Here is a 19865-nt window from a genome sequence, read left to right as displayed (position 1 = left end):
TAGGCAAATGAAAATGCTTTCCTTAACCTTTTTTTTTTTTTTTTTTTGAGGTATTTAAGGTTTTAACTCCACAAACAGCATCTGAACTTGGGAGGCAGGGTCTATTTCTTTCTTCTGCCTGGGCCCGCTGAGACTGATTTTTTCTTTTTAATGAATTTCAGGAAGGTGTATTAGTCTTCCACTCCTACATAACAAATTACCACAAACTTAGTGGCTTAAAACACACTCACTGAACTGACGAGGATGAGTATAATTTTTGTGACTTTCTGTCTGAATTAAAAAAAAAAAAATCCCACAAGGACTCAGAGGCAAAGAATATACAAATCAATTTTCACTGCAAAGTAAAGGAGCTGTTACAGTGAAGGATTACTGGACTGAATGTCAATATTATGACATAGTATGAGTGTGTTTCATGTTTGGTAATTGCAATCATTGTTGCTTTTGTTGTGGTCATCCATTTACAATGCTTGGTGTCAGTCTATTATCTCTTGTAAAAATAAAATACTGTGTGTGTGTGTGTGTGTGTGTGTGAAAAAAAATTAACAAATACATTTTGATTCCTATCAAAAAAAAAAAAAACACACTCACTTATTATCTCACAGTATCCATGGATTGGGCATCAGGTGCTGGGTTCTTATCTCAAGATCTCACGGGGCTGAACTAAAGGTTGCTGGCTGGCTGCATCCTCACCTGGAGGGTCCACTAGGGAAATACCATCTTCCAAGCTTCCTTGGGTTCTTGGCTAGATTCTTTTCCTTTTGGACATAGGACTGAGGTCCCCATTGTCTTGCTAACTATTAGCCAATGACCACTGTCAGATCCAAGAGACCACTCTCTGGTCCTTGCCACAAGGTCCCCTCCATACCCTCTCATACTTCCATTTTTCTCTTTTAAAACTCACCTGATTAGATTAGGCCCACCCAGATAATCTCCTACCTGATTAAGTCCACTGATTAGGAACCTAATGGAGTGAGGATCCCATCATAGTCACAGGGAAGGGGATTATACAGGTGTCTTAGTTTGGGCTGCTGTAACAAATACCATACACTGGGTGGCTTAAACAAAAAACATTTATTTCACGTAGTTCTGGAGGCTGAGGAGTCCAAGATCAAGAGGCTGGCTGGTTCAGTTCTTGGTGAGAGCCCACTTCCTGGTTTGCAGATGGATGCCTTCTTGCTGTATCCTCACATGGAAGAGAAAGAGATCATCTCTCTAGTTATCTCTTTTTTTTAAGGGCACTGCTATCTTCATGAGGGGCTCTACGCCTTGGAATTACTTTCCAAGGCCCCACCTCCTAATACTATCACATTGAGAATTAGGGCTTCAACATGTGAATTGGGCGTGGGGGGGAGTTCACAGACATTCAGTTCACAGCAACAAAACATGCATACCAGGGGGTGGGAATCTTTCAAGTCATCTTAGAATTCTGCCTGCCACAGGAAAAAACTGAGGAAAATAAACCAAGAAGTTATAAAGCTATAGGATTGTGCTAATTGACAGACACCAGATTCCTACCTAAAATAATGTGTCTAAAGGCCAAGGAGGCCTCCAGGACCCAAGCTACCCTCCTCTGTCTGACCTCGAGCCTTCAGCCCTCTCCAGCCTTCTCATTCCCCTCCTCCACCTGCTGCGTGAGTGGGAGTAAAAGCCAAAGCTGGAACTCAGGGGGTAAAGGGCATGGACTGAGGGCCACAGAGAGGAAAGGCCACTGACACCCACCTCATGGTGCCTCTGACCTGGCAGCAAGGCAGCGATTAGAAGTAGGGGTCAGGAAGACACACCTGGGTTCAGAGGCCAGCTCTGCCACTTACTCACTTTTTAACTTTCAGTCTAGTCACTGAACCTCTATTTTGAGGTCAGCAAAACAAAAACAAGTTTTCCCTCAGAGTCGTAAGCATCGGAAGAGATAATATACATCAGGTGCTTTACACAGTACCTGGATGGCAAGGGTAAAATCATTGGAAAAAATAAAATAAAACCTACCTAGGAAGCAGCTCAGAGAAGTAGGAGTTGCTATTTCTCATAACATCTACTGGGTGCCCAGAATGGTGCTGGCAACTGTGAGATTTACAGACTTCCATAAAGCAGGATGTCTAGCATTGACACATGTACAATCTAGTTGGAAAATCAAGCAAACAGGTGTCCTTTCATAGAGAGATAGATTATGAACACAAGAGTTCTCTTTCTCAGGGACTTTTCACCCAGGACCTGGAAGCACTTGGCCTCTCATGGTGTTCAAGCCAGGCCTTCAGAGGTCTGTGTTGCCTCAGTAGCTGGCCTTGCCATAACCAGAGTCCTCCTGGTCCCTGGACCAGATCTAAGGTCCCTGGACCAGATCTAAGGTCCCTAAAGTATCACACAGAGAGACCCACCCATGGGACCCTCAGTTAGTGACACTCAGAATGTTCAGCCTACAGTCAGAGCTGGCTCCGTTTTCTGCCAAGTAAGAGTAAATATCAAGTGACACTGTCTTAGAGGGTGAGACCAGAGACTGCAAACAGTGCCGTATTATTTTCTTACTGCTGCTGTAGCAAATCGCTGCAAACTTAGTGGCTTAAAACCACACACATTTGTTCCCTAACAGTTCTGGAGGTCAGAAGTGTCCCTGGGCTAAAACCAAGGTGTCAGCGGGGCTGTGCTCCCTCTGCAAGCTCTAGGGAAAAATCCGTTTCTTTGCCTTGTCTAGTCCTAAACGCTGCCTCCGTGGCTTGGCTCCTGGGCCCACATCACTCTGATCTCTGCTTCTGCCATCACACCTCCCTCTCTGACTTTGGCGTTCCTGCCTCCCCCTTATAAGGACCCTTGAGATTACATTTGGGCCCACCTGGATAATCCAGGATACTCTTCCTATGTCAAGATCCTTAATTTAATCATATCTGCAAAGTCTCTTTTGCCATGTAAGGTAACATAGTCACAAGTTTGGGGGGTTAGGACATGGAGATTTTGAGGGGCCATGATTTTGCTTATCATCAAGTACTATTTCCCTGAGTCAGATGCCTGTGAGTATTTTCCTCCCCAAATGATTCAGAAAAAAACTATTCATCTCTAACCATTGACCTGATGAAGTCTACAAACAACTCGGGGATTAAACACATTTTCATAGAAGTAAGTTTGTTGAAGTTTAGTGAGAAAAAGGTACCGTGCTCTGGACATCATAAGAGAATAATTGATCATTAAAATCTGCTCTTAAATGCAACTGATAGGCCACCGTTTAATAAGATGTGAAAAGAGAACCTATGTTTTAGTAGAGTTCTAGCATTCTTTACTTCAGTGTTTGCAAATTGTGATGATCACTAACACCTATGTTCCCCCACCCTGTTTCTAACTATTCTTTAAATTGACTTGATACTGCATTTTTTTTGGACAGTTCAGTGACAGGCACAAATTACTTCACTGTTACCATGGTAACTAAGGGACCTCCAAACAGAGAAAAAATAAGATTAAAATAAAAGGGGAAAGGAACATTCCAAATTGGCACTGTTGAGTCATTGCCCAAGTGTAGTCGGGTGTCACTTGGTCAAGCTTTGGGAGTTTTTTCCAGTAAGGACCCCTGAATCAGTCAGCCAGCGGGGCAAGTTGCTCCTGTGAACAAGAATGCTTGTCTCCTGCAAGAAGCAATGGTTCAAAGTTTATAGAACCTTCTACTCTCCCTTACTTATGCATCTCTTTTATTTGGATCATCTCCTTTGTTTTTCATCTCTTCCTGCTTTTCCCCTTCTGAACACATTAGTTACTATGGAAACATTGGTGTGAATGTCAGAAAGCTCAGCTCAGAAATGCTTCATAAAGTCAATTTACAGAATGGTCTGACATTTATCTCATGTTTGGGAAATTTAAAGAATTTGTGATATTCATGACCACAGACAGGGGTGGGTGGTAAACACTGTGCTATATATGGGTTTTAAAATTTGTTTTATATACAACTGTGAAAACATCAGGTTTTGTCTTTTAGGAGAAGAATAGCAACAAAAACAGGAATCTGGTTTGGGATTTGAAATTGGATTCATTTTCCATCAGTTCAGGGAAGATTTCCACTTTCTAAGTTTATAAGGCTGACTGGAACCTCTTGTGTCAAAATAAATGCTTTTGAAAAAAATTATGGTTGGCTTATTTTTTAAACTTTAACCTGATAATAAAACAAATGGTATTTTCCATAATAATGTACACAGGGCACCAGTAATATTAGTTAAAGGCACAGAAATGTTAATATCCATGCTGTAAAGATTCCTACTTCACTATGGGGAATTTCAGAGTTAGTGTTACCCTATGAAATAATAATAATAATAGCTAATGTTTATAGCACACTTACTATGTGTCAAGCCCCATTCTAAATACTTTACATGTAATAATTCATGTGATCCTCAAAACAACCTAGTGAGGTAGATGCTACCATAACACTTGTTTTACATACAAGAAAACTGAAGTACAAAGAAGTTAAGTAACTCATCCAAGTAAGTATTGATAGTTGAAGCAAAGATTCAGATGAAGGCAATTGGGTTCCAGACTGTATATTCTTAACCATCCTGCAAAACTGCTTCTTTATGAAAAAGTAAAACAATATAACAACATATCTAGCTAGAGAGCTTTGAGTTATCATTCCTGTACTAAAAAAGACAATCCAGGCATCCCCCAGCAGAACTTCCTCTCTAATGACATCATTCAGAGCCTTAAGGCTTACCACATTGTCCTTGGGGATACAAGTTCCTAATGATTATGGTTTGATGATGAGTTCAGATTAGAGTCAAATTTGATTCTAGACTTACAGGCTCTTGTATATTTATTTTGTTACATATAAAAGAGTAATAATGTTTTGCTATATGATCAGCAGGAAAGCTATAAATAGCTGAAAAGATACTGACATTAACTCCACTGGATTCCATCAGAAGAATTTTAATTACAAAGAAAATCCAGTGTCAACCTGCAGGGCTACATTAATGCTTTGCCACCCAACATTCCCCACGTCCTCTGGCAACAGCTCCCAATCTTTGTTTGAGAAAGCCCCACCTGCTCAGTTCATGTGCTTGACTCTCCTGATGCCAAAGTGGATCACATGATCCAGGTCTAAGCCAATCAGCACATCTCATCTCCCTGACCTCAGTGACCCCTTGACCTCAGTGACAGATGGCATGTGACCAGATGAGAGCCAATGAAATGCAAGAAGATTTTTGCTGGGAATGCTCCAACAGGAAGAGGGGCTCTTTTTCCTCCCTAGAAAACTTAACTGTGAAATGAGCTGCTCTAGCCATCTTTGCCACCACCAAAGAGTTGGCCTAGAGCATACGGAGGCAGAGAGACCGAAACCCCCGGAACAGAAGGCATGTGAAAGATTAAGAGAAACCCAGCCTGTGGTATCATTTGAGCCCTGGGTACAGCATTGTCCGAAATCTGTCTGCTAGAATTCTCAATTATTGAATCAATAAGTTACTCCACCACCACCACCACCCTTTTTTTTTTTTGAAATCTAAACACATTTGAACTGGCTTACAACAAACAGAACAGGCCTAATGGACAAAACAAGAAGTGTCTGTGTCTTTTGAGTGAAAACACTACCTCTTATTCACCTTGTTCGTAAGCAAGCAAACATTTCCTTATCTAAGATTCCAAAATCCACAAACCTCTGAAAACCGAAAGTCCCTTTGTAGCTCATTTGGTGTCAAAACAGACATGACCCACATGGACACAAGGCTGCCCATAGTCCTTCCTTATCCCACTTAATGTGACTATTCCTGTTTTGCTAAGGAACAACTAATGTGTGTGATTACAGGATGCTGCTTACAGACCCTGTCAGAATGGTCAGACTATACAAGGTATAAACTCTTACCTTTATTAAATCAAAGAATTATAAATTCTGAAGCCCCAAAGTGTTTCTGATAAAAGGCTGTGGACTTAGAGTCACAGGATAAATTGAACAAATAAACTGATTGAATAAATGACTGCTTACTCTCTGAACAGGATGGGATCTGAGTCAGCTATCAGTATTGTTGAGAACCACAGGAGTAAGGCATCCGTTACTCCAAAACTATACTGAAGGTAAGAGTATGCTTGCATATGCTAGACATCAAGTCAAACATCAGATTGATAAACACCAGGACAAAGTGAAAATTCATAAGCAAAAATTCATTACGAAAGCAAAAAGAGTTGAATGTCTCAAAGAATACTATCTATCAAAAGCTTCAAGAACAGAAAATCTGGGTGAATAGAAAGAACCTCCTGCCTGACTCCACACCAAGTCACACTACACTGTATATGCTATAAACAATAACTACAAGATGTAAAAGAATTATGACGCCGAGTACATGTGGCTACTATGACACTGACTAAATCTTGAAATCCATATTCCATGTCCAATGGGGATCCATTCTTAAACTCTTCTCCCTGAGTCCTCACATTATATATATAAAAAATGTCATTTACTTTTCATTTGACTGCAGCCAAGAAAATTATCATGTTATGCGATATTAAAAAGAGTACTGGAAACTAATTAAACACTACCCTCAAAATAGGAACATTTCGGGTCATGACTCATCTGCTTTCTTCTTTATATCCACGACCTAAAACAGTAAGTAGTACATGGTAGGTTCTTAAGATGTACTTTATTAATAAATGAAATATGTGCTACATTCTGATACCTTTGCCATCTGACAGCACTGAAAAGTCAGTGGAACAACTGACAGAGGGAGGGGAAAAACTAGAGAAGAAAAAAAGCCCCTAAGGATGGTGACACCACTAGTACATGGATAGAGACCCTCCATGGGACTCCTATCACTCACAGAAAACCAGACTGAAATCAATGGTCTCTAAGGTACCCCCCCCCAGCCCTATGATTATATGATTTTTCTGCGTTAAAAGAAAATCTAAAAGGGTGCAGATAGAAGTCTACATAACTTACTTAAAACACTGACTAATAGAGCATGGAGTAATCCCTACATTTGGAGAAGACTATTGGAATTTGAAATTTCATATATATGAAAAAAATACTGCATTAAGCATCTTACCATAATTAAAAGATGGTACAAGCCTAAAAAATAGTCCAGCTCAAACACACACTGGTCTGAGGAATATTGAATCCTTATGTTCCTGTTAATAAAACATCTAATGTCCAAACTCCAAGCTGTAAGAGCCCAACCAATCCCAGCATGTTGTCAAAGTTTTCTACCTCCATGACATTGCTTAAATCGAACCTACCTTTTCTGTGGAATAGTTCTTAACTGCCCCCCTTCACTCCAGGTTCTCCTCTAATCTTCCTTGCACACTATTGCCAGGCGAAGTTTCCTAAGGGAAAGCTCTGATCTCATCACTGTTTCAAAACCTTCAACACTACCTTATTACCTTCGGCAGGATTTCACTAATTATGTGATGATAACACATTTCCCTATTTCCTCTCCTACTCATCATTCGGCTCCTTTTCAGTCTCCAGTACTGAAGCACTCTCCTCTACCTGTCCTTTAACATGTTTGTTAGAATTCCTTAAATCTTGACTATAGCCCCTTCTCATTCTATACCTTCTCCTTAGGCGACCCCATCCTTACTGAGGCTTTCATTAATATCTAGATGCCAACGAATCTCATTAATTGTTTTTTGTGTGTTTGTTTGTTGTATTTATTTATTTTTGGCTGTGTTGGGTCTTGCTGCAAGTGTGCTTTCTCTAGTTGCAGCGAGTGGGGGCTACTCTTCGTTGAGGTGTGCTGGCTTCTCACTGTGGTGGCTTCTTTTGTTGTGGAGCACTGGCTCTAGGTGCACGGGCTTCAGTAGTTGCGGCACGTGGGCTCAGTAGTTGTGGCTCGCGGGCTCTAGAGCGCAGGCTCAGTAGTTGTGGCGCGTGGGCTTAGTAGCTCCATGGCATGTGGGATCTTCCTGGACAAGGGCTCGAACCCATGTCCCCTGAATTGGCAGGTGGATTCTTAACCACTGTGCCTTCAGGGAAGTCCCTCATTAATTGTTTTTAATTACAGTAAAATATACATGAAATTTACCATTCACACATTTAAAGTGTACAATTCAATGGCATTGAGTACGTTCACAATATTGTGCAACCATCACTATTACCTAGTTCCAGAATTTTACCATCATCTCAAATGGAAACCCCAGACCTATTGAGTAGTCACTCCCCATTTTCTCACACCCCTAGTCCCTGGCAATCACTAATCTGCTTTGTGTCTCTGTGGACTTGCCTATTCTGGATATCCCATATAAATGGAATCTTACAATATGGGGCCTTTTGTATTTGGCTTCTTTCACTTAGAAGCGTAAGGTTTTTGAGGTTCATTCATGTTGTAGCATGTATCAGTACTTCATCCCTTTGTCTTTGTCTGGCTAAAAAATATTTCACTGTATGGCTATACCACATTGTTTATCCATTCATCTGTTGATGGACATTTGGGTTGTTTTCATCTTTTTAGCTATTGTGAATAATGCTGCTCTAAACATTATTGTACAAGTTTTTGCTTGAATACCTGTTTTCAATTTTTTTATTTTTTGGATATATACCTAGGAGTGAAATTGCTGGGTCATCTGGTATTTCTATATTTAACTTATTGAGGAACTGCTAAACTGATCTCCATAATGGCTACACCATTTTATATTTTCACCAGCAATGTATGAGGGATCCAATTTCTCCACATCTTTGTCAACGCTTGTTATTTTGAGTATCGTTTCATATGCTTTTTAGCCATTTATATATATCTTCTTTGGAAAAATGTCTATTCCAGTCCTTTGTCCATTTTTAAATGGGGTTGTTTGTCTTTTTGTTTCTGAGTTGTAAGAGTTCTTTATATATTCTGGATACTAGACCCTTAGTAGACATATGATTTGCAAATAGTTTCTCCCATTTTGTAGGTTGACTTTTTACTCTTGTGATAGTGTTCTTTGATGCACAAAAGTTTTTTAACTTTGATGAAGTCCAGATTATCCTTTTTTGTTATTGCTGCTTTCGTTTTCATGTCATATGTAAGAAATCATTAAAAGAGAAAAAAATTATTTCCAAATCCAAGGTCATGAAGATTTGCCATTATGTTTTCTTCTTAGAGTTTTGAAGTTTTAGCTCGTAAATTTAGGTCTTTTGAGTTCTCATTTTTAGTTAATTTTTGTTTGTAAATGATGTGACATAGGGGTCTAAGTCCATTCTGTTGCATGTAGATATCCAGTTGTCCCAGCACCATTTGTTGAAGAGATTGTTCCTTTCCCCATTGAATGGTCTTGGCACCTTTGTCAAAAGTCATTTGACCATTGATATACGGGAACCCTTATTATCTCTTACACAGATTTCTCCTCTGAACTTAAGACCCACATGTATCCATCAGGCCATTCAACATATACACCTTGACATTCCCAGAGCAGACCAGATGGTGTCCAACATCTCCAAACACGTTCATATTCCACTGTTCTTTCTGGGCACCACCATTCATTTAGCCGTGGAAGCTAGAAACGTTTCCCTCTCCTTTATTCTCCATATCCAACTCCCGTCAACTGAGTCTCCACAATATATCTTAAATCTCTCCAATTCTTTCAAGCTCCTCTGCCATTCCCTAGATCAAGTTACTGTGGTCTACTCTCTGCACCATTAAAAGGTCTCCTAACCAGACTCATCTCTCTGCATCTATTCTTATACTCTTTTAGTCTATTATTCAGGGAACTTTTTAAAAAAGACAAATCAAATCATCTGTCTCTCTCACTCTCCCATCCCCACTCCAAGCCCACCTTGTTTAAAATTTTTCAATTTCCTCCCATTGTTTATAGGATAAATACCAAAACGGTAATGTGGCCTGTTAAGGTTCTGCAGGACCTGATTCTGAATTTCCTCTTCAGCCTGATTATACCAATCTTTACCTTTCAAGTACATAACTCCTACTCAACCTTCAGGTCTCACCTCAAATGTGACTTACTAAGGTGACTTCTGCTAAAGCAGGTCCCCTTGCTAATTGTTATTTTAACACACTGTGCATTTCCTTTATAGAGATTTTCACAACTTGAAATTATGTATCTGTGAGATTATTTGTGTCTATTCCCCACTAGATTTAAAGCTCCGTGAACTCCACATTTTCTAGCCTAGAAAATTTCAAGACCCTCCATCATCTGACCTTTATCGACTTACTCACAACTATTCTCCTTCACATTCCCATCCTCACATTCTGATAAAACCCAGTAAAAATTCTGTCATTGTATACATAGTTTGTCCATACTGTTGTTTTCCTGTTTTCTCTTACTCTATTTTTCTATTTTACTATTACTCTAGCTCATTTTCACTCTTCACTCATTCATTTAAGTTTAACTTAGGGAGTACCGACTATGTGTCAAGTCCTGTACTAGAGATACTGGACTAGACATACAGAACAGAATAAGCCATGATTTGTGATACAAAGAAAGCAAGGAAACAGGTATATAAACAAATAGCTATAACCCCAGATGAAAGCTGACATGAAAAAGACTTCTAAAAATTATCATGGGAACAGAGAAGTTTCCTCTTCCTGAGAAAGTCATCAAAGCTCCACTACAGAATGTATAATTTTAGCTAGGTCTTGAAAAGTGAGTAAGAATGGGAAAGGAGAGGTTTTCAAGGATAAGCATTTATCATTGGTAAATCATGATGAAGGACAGTGACATGTTTGGGAGCAGCAAGTGGCCCACTTTGTGTGGCACACAGGGCTTGGGCAGAGGGTGTGACCAAAAGGTGAGATGTCCAAGTTAAAAGCCCATGCCATTATGTTTTGGACACAGCTGACAACCACAGTCTTGAGCAACTGCCCCTTTCCCTCACTCTAAAAGAAAAAGTATAACTTTCTAATAAAACATTAATATGAGAAACTCTCTGGTGGAAAGATTCTAGGGTGGCCCCAGTGAATCCTGCTTCCTGGTGTTCTTACCCTGTATAATCCCTTACCCTTGAGTGTGGGTGGAACTCGTGACTTTCTCGGAGCCAAAACTACAGTCTTGCCTATGAAATTAATGTCCTAAATCAAGTGTTGACCAATTAAAAGGGAGATTATTCAGATTGGAGGAGAAAGGGACAGACTTATTCAGATGAAATTCCTCAAAAGAGAGACTGGATGCTCCCCGAAGCAAGAAACTCCACTTGTGAGGATGATGAAGTAAACAGCCATGTTGGAAAAGCTAACAGGAAACTTTGGGCAGCCTGCAGCTGACAGCCAGCAAAAAGCAGGGGCTGCAGGCACGTAGCCACAAGGAAACGAATTCCGCCAGCAGCCTTAGAAATGAATTCTTCCCCAGTCAAGCCTCTTGATGTGAATGCAGCCCTGGCCAACACCTTGACTGTAGCCCTGTGAGATCCTGAGCAGAGAACCCAGTTGTGCCATGCCACACTCCTGACCTAGAGAAACTGTGTGACAATAAATGTGGGTTATTTGAAGCTGCTAATTTGTGGCAATTTTTTAGGCAGAAATAGAAAACTGATATACATTCTAAGCTAGTGAAGATGTTTTTGTTGTTGTCATGTGTTTCTTACTTTTTTTTCCCCCCAAAATGGCTTAAATACTGAAGGGACAATTGAAAGAATACATTGGTTAGAACAAAATTTAAGTGCATTTGTAGCCAACTCCCCAATAAAATGAAGTGACAATTGAATGCTTTAATTTGATTTGCTCTACTTTACTGGAATGTGTAACTTCCCCCCCCCCCGCCCCCACACCACCCCCAGGCTTTTATTCTTAGTAGTTTCTTTGGCTTTTAATCAACTAGTTGCTCTCAGGTGAAAGAAGAAGAAAAAAAAAAGATAGCAGATTTAAAGATCAAAACACAACCATAAAAAAACAAATGGAAGAGCATGCTTACTGCACAACACACTACAGCACATGAAACAGTCCACAGCCTGTCTTGCTGCAATGCTTCCTCGCCTCTGCTATTTGAGTCAGTGTTTTCCCACAGGAATAATTTTATAATAGGAAGTTGATGACCCAGCATCAAATAAGTCATTGCTATGACTAATATGGTCAATTTATATATAATAAAAGCAAAGAAGGGATTCAGAGCCTCTACAATAATTTAAAATGAAGATATTATGTTTCAAGTTATAAAGATAGGCACAAAAAGACCATTCATCTTGCTTATAAAATAAGTTCACAAGTAACATAATAAATATATATGGTTTAAAATATAACTTTATAACATCATTTTTAATCTAACTAATATGCTAGACCAGATAAACACATCATTTAATTTAACCTAATTTTGTTAAGAAGCTAACTTATCCCCATACAAAAATCTAGCAAAGATAATTATAAATTTATATTGCTTATGAAAATAGAATTGAAACTCTGAAGTAAAATACCAGGGAAAAGATACAATAGTATATGAAAAGAGGAATCCTCCCTGACCATGTAGAATTTATCCCCCAAACAAAAGATGGGTCCATATTCAAAAATAAATCACAACAACTCATATCTGTAGGTATTAAAGAGGGGGATGTTCAACAGATGTTGGAAACTATTAAATTTCTGTTCATATCTTTAATGTTTAAAACACTTTGAAAACTAGAGCTTACAGGATAATTATTAAATATTAAAAAGCCTTCTCAAACCAATAGCCCACCTAATGTACAACAGGTAGCTTCTAGATGCATTCCAGTTTAAATCCACTATCTTTGATCAAGCTCTGCTTATTTCACCTTCCAAATAGTTCTCTAATCTTTTGATGGTTCAGGCCTTCAGTGTTACCTGGAGGACTAAACAGTCTCCTAAATGATGAATGCTCTGGTCTGAATGTTTGTGTTGCCCCCTGCACCAGATTCATATCTTGAAACCCTAACCCCCAAGATGATGTTGTTAGGAGGTGGAGGCTTTGGCAGGTGATTAAGTCATGAGAGCGGAGCCCTCCTGAATAGGATTAGTGTTCTTATAAAAGAGGCCACAGAGAGATCCCTCATCCCTTCTCCCATGTGAGGACACAGTGAGAAGGTGCTTCCTGTGCACCAGAAAGCAGGCCCAAATCTGCCAGCACCTTGATCTTGGACTTCCCATCCTCCAGAACTGTGAAAATACATTTCCATTGTTTATAAGCCACCCAGTCATGGTACTTTGTTATAGTAGCCCAAACACACTAAGACTACATCACTGCCCTTAGCCTAATTCGTCTCAAAGCCATTCTCTTCACTGTGGTCAGAATCATATTTCTAAATTTGATTGTGTCACGTCCCTGATTAAAACCCTTTATTGGTTCCTCCAAAGAGAACCTAGTACTTGGCATGCTCCCAAGGTACATGCTTGATGATCTGACATGGCTCATCTCTGCAACTCACATCCTTCTTTCCCTGCCTGGCCCTTGCAGGTCCTGTGCATGCTATTTCCAGCCTCCTGTCTGGGAGGCATGTCCTCCTCCCTCTTTACCAGGTATTTATTCATCTTTAATCCTCAGTTTAGGACTTTTATCTCCTATTTCCTCTAAGAAGCCTTCTCAGATACTACTCTACCTTTTCAGATTGTTACTAATACCCTTCTTTGCTGCCTCCATAAGTGCCCTGTGTGTATATCTATTCCCCACTCTTAGCACATGATTATTCAGTTTCTGTATCTGTCGTTTCTGCTCAATGAGTGTGCTCTTCAGTATGATCCCCAGTGCTTAGCACACAGGAGGTGACTGCTGTTCACTGAATGAATGATGAAGAAAAATGAAGACGAGGGAGCAAAAGTGAGCCCTGTCAGTTGGAACACCTCTCCTGAAGCACAGTCTGGAATGGAATCCTCTGTAGGAGTTGCCCAGACCAGGGGATAATGCCTGAGAGTATTATCTACCACTAATCCTGAGAGAAACCCCAGCAAAGCCAAACTTCTACATCTGGGATATCCTATAGATCTACCCAAATCATCTCACACCCACACTCAGAGGATGTGCTATTCCCCTTTCAAACTTAAAAAGCCAAACCTGTTGTACAAAATGGATGTCAGCTACACTTACCTAACAAAGCTGAAGATGGTGGTCACATTTAAGAGTGTGCATACTTTCTAACAAGAAGGGTAGAAACAGAGAAGTCAGTCCCCTCATTCTGTAATCTACAGGCAAACATCCCCGTTTACCAGATAAATTCTAAACTCTTAGCTATGTCTTACAAAGCCCTTCCTGATCTAGACCACCTTCCTCTCCAGTCTTCTCTTGTATAAGCTCCTCGTATGGCCCACATTCCAGCTGTTCCCTCCTACTAAATTTAGGCAACTTGGTTCTTTGCCAAAGTCAATAACTTTGATATTTAAAAAGAATTCATAACGATAGCAAAATTTAGATATCCAGATATTCTTGTTTCATTTTGGCAGATAAAGATTTAGTGTGCATGATCATCTTAAAAAATGAGAAATAAAATGTTTTCTTATTTCACTAGTATTCAAATAATAGAGTAGGTGTCTTTTGACATAAGATGTGCTTCAAACAAATTTTGAAAAGTTCAATTTGTCAGAATGCAAAATGAGGCATAATTGATTTTTAACATTTTAATTTTAAGTGAGCTGGTTGTCAGATTTCACTTGAAAAGGACCCACAATATCTACATCAAGGGCATGTCAACTATCTTCAACCATTATTGTCATTTTTCTATGTTCATAAATTTATCCTACTACTATAAATCCTATTATTTGACATGTGTGAAGAAGGAAGAATTATGGTTAACCAAATTTCCAGTTTATTGCAAATGTCATAAATACCATACAGAAATTAATAACTTATAACAATCCCTACATGTTTTCCATATTATTCAACAATTGATAAAATTAGATATGAGATGATACTGAACCTCTATGGAGGTCAAAGCACCATACTAGATATTGCAACTACAGAGAGATTTCCAAAATGGCCTTTGCCCACTGGGGAGAGAGACCTGGAGACAAACCAACCCAATTCTATAAGAATTATAATAGTGATAGGAAGTGAATTTTTGGATGCACGGAAGAGAGCATGATTGCCTTTAGGTCATGGAAAAGTGTCACAAAAGAGGTGACATGTGAAAAGTGTCCTGAAGGATCTGTAGAAGTTTGCTAGGCAGAGAGAACAATGAGAGTGATTGCCCAGAGCTATGAAATGGCATGGTACTTTCTGGTACCTGAGACTGAAATATCTGGGGCAGGGCTGTGGAGCAGCAGAAAGGATCAGGTTACCACATCAAAGGCTACACATGGGCTTTTTCTATGGACAATTCATTTTGCCTTTTGGGTGAGGACAACACTAGTATTATAGAAGTGTGTGCAACAGATAAGAAGAAACAGAGTAAGGCAAAAAGCCTAGGTAAGAGGCTCTTAGAATAAATCTCAGCAAAGTAGGAAGAAGTTCCAAATCACAGCAGCTGGAATAAAGGTGAGTCAAGATGTTTATCAGTCACCTATTGCTGCATAATAAACAACCAAGAAACTCCCAGTAGCATACAATCGTAGGCATCTGTTCCCATAGATCTGAGGATCTATTGGGCTGGACTAAAGCTGGGTTTGGCTGAGTGGCTTGGCTGAGACAGCTCTGCGTCACATGTCTCATCTTCCTCGGGACCAGCAGCTAGCCTAGGAAGCTTTTTGTGTTTAGTTTCGTTTTTTAAGGTCCATGTCAGAGGTACAAGAGAGCGGGTGGAAACATGCAAGACCTCTTAAAGCCTGGGCTTGGAATTGGCACACCATCATTTCTGCTTTATTGGCCAAAGCAAGCCACATGGCCAAACCCAAAGTCACAAGGAGGGGAAACATATTCCACCTCTTTAGTAGTAGGAACTGCAAAGTCAAATGGCAAAGGGCAGGAATACAGCTAGGGGTTTAGGACTGGTGACAATAATGCAAAATACCACATTCTGGCCTCCAGGACACAATAATTCATGTTCTTCCCAAATGCAATATATGCTCACCCCAACCCAAGGACTCTAAAAGTCACATCCAATCACAGCATCAGGCTCAGTTCAAGACCTTGTAATCTACACTAGATGCAGATATGTTTCATCTTGGTAAGAACAATGGATTGCTCTTTGTTCAGAGAACAATGAACAGAAGAATGAGCAACTCCCGAGATACACGCATGTGCACACACACACACACACACACACACACACACACATACACGGAGCCTACAAGCTGAAACCAGGACACGATAACTGCAATAAACACCCCCATTTTAGAAGACTGGGAGGCTCCTAGCAGTCACTGGCCTACAGCAATTCTGAAATTCAACTGGGCCCAAGTTGCTCTGTGGATGGGAAATGTTTCTTAATGAGGCCTGGGTTCTGCTTCCTGGGAGTGCCTCCCAAATCCATTGTTCTCCACAATGTTTTTGACTGCTCTTCAAGATGTCCTTCGTTTTTCATCCTCCTCAACCATTTCTTAAAAGGGCTTTGGAAGATAGGCCATTTTGGCAACAGAGCAACTTTCTCAGCCTGCCTCCTGGATTACAAAGTCGAGGGCTTGGAGAATTTTTTATATTTTTGAAAAGCCTCAATCTTTTAGTCCTAAGTGGCAGCAGTGATTTTGGTAAATCAACTGTTTAAAACACTTTGTAAATGTTTATGTATTTGACTCCAGTCTACCCAGTGAGCCAGAAGTCAAAAGTCATACCCACAATTATTTTCTAGACATGCTTCTCTCTCACTCTTAATTACTGCTACTAATAAGTGCATATCAGACTAATGTGGGACCATGCCCTTAAGCTTCCTAAATGTCCTTTTTACCGGGTGAAAAGGCATACCACAGGTTCTCAATTTTTTTAGCCTCAGGTATCTTTTATACTATTAAAAATTATTAAAGACTCCAAAGAGCTTACCTTAGAAAATTCTAGAAAGTACAAGAACCCATTCCATTAGATATCAGGGCAACGATGTAATCACATGTCACATAACCACTGGAAAACTTCACTCTATGCTCATGAGAAAATAAGAATGAAAAAGACAATGTCTTAGTACTGTTATGAAAATAATTTTGACCTCACAGGCCCCCAAAATGATCTTAGGAATTCTCAGGGCTCACCAAACCACATTTGGAGAATTATTGGTCTACTAAAAGACACTTTTTTTCCTTTCAGAGGTTCTAACTATAGATTCCATAGCCACATCCTTGATTTTCCCACAAATAACATAAATCTAAAGACTCTCTCTTTACCTTTTTAACTCTGCAGTCTTTAAGAGCTCCATCTATCTAAGTATGTGGAACTTGATAATTTAATACATAAAATAATTTTTTACTAGAAATATGCAGTGATTATCTACAGTATTAACTTGTTTGGCATTCTGTTAACTTTAACTGCAAAGTAATACATCTAAACCTTATTGATACAAGGTAAGAAGAACCTTGAAAAGAAATAGAGTGGAGAGACTAGAGTTCATGACTTGCCAAGTAGGATGGTCCTACTGGAACCCCAAGAGTTTGTTTGGAACTCTGAAGGGTTACACCTTAAAAATAAGAATAAACCAGGAATTTAAACTCAACTTGGAAACACCTCAATCCCTGATTGCGTTACGATGACATGGGCGTGCTCATTCCCCTAGCCTAACTGCCTGCCACAGTGGAAGTAAATCTTCTCAGGGAGAAGATAATAGCATTCAGAGACTCAAAGTATTTCTACAATTTTTCATGATACCAATCACTCAATAAAGAAATATTCAAGAAGATCAGATGACACAATGTGACCAAAAACTGAGAGAAATAATGTAAAATAGAAACAAAAGCATAGGATATCCAGATATTAGTTATCAGACACAGACTTTCAAATGACTAAGGGAGGGGCAAGATAGGGGTAGGGGATCAAGAGGTACAAACTACTATGTAAAAAATAAATAAGCTGCAAGGATGTATTGTACAGCACAGGGAATATAACTAATATTTTATAATAACTATAAATGAAGTATAATCTTTAAAAATTGTGAATCACTATGTTGTACACCTGAAACTTATATTTTTTTTTAATTTATTTTTGGCTGCATTGGGTCTTCGTTGCTGCGTACGGGCTTTCTCTAGTTGTGTCCAGTGGGGGTTGTGGTGCGCGGGCTTCTCATTGCAGTGGCTTCTCTTGTTGCAGAGCACGGGCTCTAGGTGCACAGACTTCAATAGTTGTGGCGCACGGGCTTAGTTGCTCCGCAGCATGTGGGATCTTCACAGACCAGGGCTCGAACCTGTATCCCCTGCATTGACAGGTGGATTCTTAACCACTGCGCCACCAGGGAAGTCCCTGAAATTATATAATACTGTAAATCAACTATATCTCAATTAAAAAAGAAAAGAAAATATTTGCTGTAGGTTTTTGGAAGATATATTTTCTCAGGATAAGGAAAATTTCTTCTATTCATAGTTTACCAAACAATTTGCTGAATTTTATCAGATACTCTTTCTGTATCTATTGAGATTATCCTTATTGTGGTGATTTAAAATAATGGATTTGTTTAAAGTTAAATTATCCTTGTTTTCTCAAGATAAATTCAAATTAACTATAAAATAGTTATGTGATAAACACATATATGTGTATGTTATATACTACACACACTTTTTCTATAGCTTTGTTTCAGTATAGTTTACAAAAAATAAATTTAACTTAAAAAACCTAAAATTAATATATTTAAGGAATTAAATTATAAGATTTCACCAAGAGAATTAGAAACTATAAAAAAGAACAAAATGGAAATTCTAAGCTAAAAAATAAAATAGATGATATTAAATACCAGATTAGGTAAATACTAAATTAGACATAGCTGAAGAGAAAAATAGTTTCTGCTAAAATTTTTATTATTACATTGAATCTGAAAATCAACATGGTAAAAATTGACATTTAACAATGTTGAGCCTTCCAGTCTATGAATGCGGCATGTCATTTATTTAGGTTTACCTTCTCTCAGTAATGTTTTGTAGAATTCAGAGTACAGGTCATGCATAACTTTTATGAAATTTATACCTCAGTATCTCATATTTTTGATTCTACTCTAAATAGTATTAACTTTTAATTGCAATTTTAGTTTTTTGCTAGTATATAGAAATGCAATTGATTTTTGTATATTGACCTTCTATACTGTAACCTTATTAAATTCACTTATTAGTATTAAATTTTTAATATATTCCATAGGGTTTTCTATATAGTTGAATTTATCATCTGTGAAGAGACTTCTTTATTTCTTCCTTTGTAATATGGATACCACTTATTTCTTTGCTTTGTCTTTGATCTTAGGGGAAAAGCATTCACCATTAAGTACAAGGTTAGCTGCATGTTTTTCTTAAGATGCCCTTTATCTAAAAACAGAACTACCAGATGATCCAGCAATTCCACTGCTGGGTATATATCCAAAGAAAATGAAAACACTAATTTGAAAAGATTTATGCACCCCAGTGTTCATAGCAGCATTATTTATAGCAGCCAAGATAATGAAAGCAACTTAAGTGCCCAATAACAGATGAATGGATAAAGAAGATGTGATATATATAATACATATATAATATATATTGTAATATATATATGTATATAACTCAGGCATAAAAAGAATGAAAGTCTGCCATTTGCAACAACATGGATGGACCTAGAGAGTATTATGCTTAGTGAAATAAGTCAGACAAAGACAAATACTCTGTTATTGCTTATATGCAGAATCTAAAAAATAAAACAAACAAATGTGTATAAAAAAACAGAAACAGACTCACAGATACAGAGAACAAACTAGTGGTTACCAGTGAGGAGAAGGAAGACAGGAGGGGCAAGATAGGGGTAGGAGATTAAGAGACACAAAATACTTTGTATAAAATGAGCAACAAGGACATATCGTACAGCACGGGGAAATATAGCCATTATTTTGTAATAACTTTAAATGGAGCATAATCTATAAAAATATTTCATCACTAAATTGCACAACTGAAATTAATATACTATTGTAAATCAACTATACTTCAATTTAAAAAATTAGTTTAAAAAAAGATGCCCTTGGGAATTCA

General features: G+C 38.6%; 1 long non-coding RNA gene across 1 annotated transcript; it reads right to left on the bottom strand.

The window, feature by feature from the left end:
• Positions 1–1052: 1052 nt before the first annotated feature.
• Positions 1053–18198, bottom strand: LOC132372657 (uncharacterized). Its single transcript, XR_009505219.1, has 3 exons — positions 17900–18198; positions 16723–16815; positions 1053–1183 (listed from the first exon to the last, which is right to left on the bottom strand). It is a non-coding gene; the product is annotated as an uncharacterized LOC132372657 (long non-coding RNA).
• Positions 18199–19865: the final 1667 nt, after the last annotated feature.

This window comes from Balaenoptera ricei, chromosome 10 (assembly GCF_028023285.1).
Source record: "Balaenoptera ricei isolate mBalRic1 chromosome 10, mBalRic1.hap2, whole genome shotgun sequence".
Taxonomy (NCBI): Eukaryota; Metazoa; Chordata; class Mammalia; order Artiodactyla; family Balaenopteridae; genus Balaenoptera; species Balaenoptera ricei.
The sequence above is the reverse complement of the archived record's forward strand: the minus strand, read 5'-3'. Positions and strand labels throughout refer to the sequence as shown.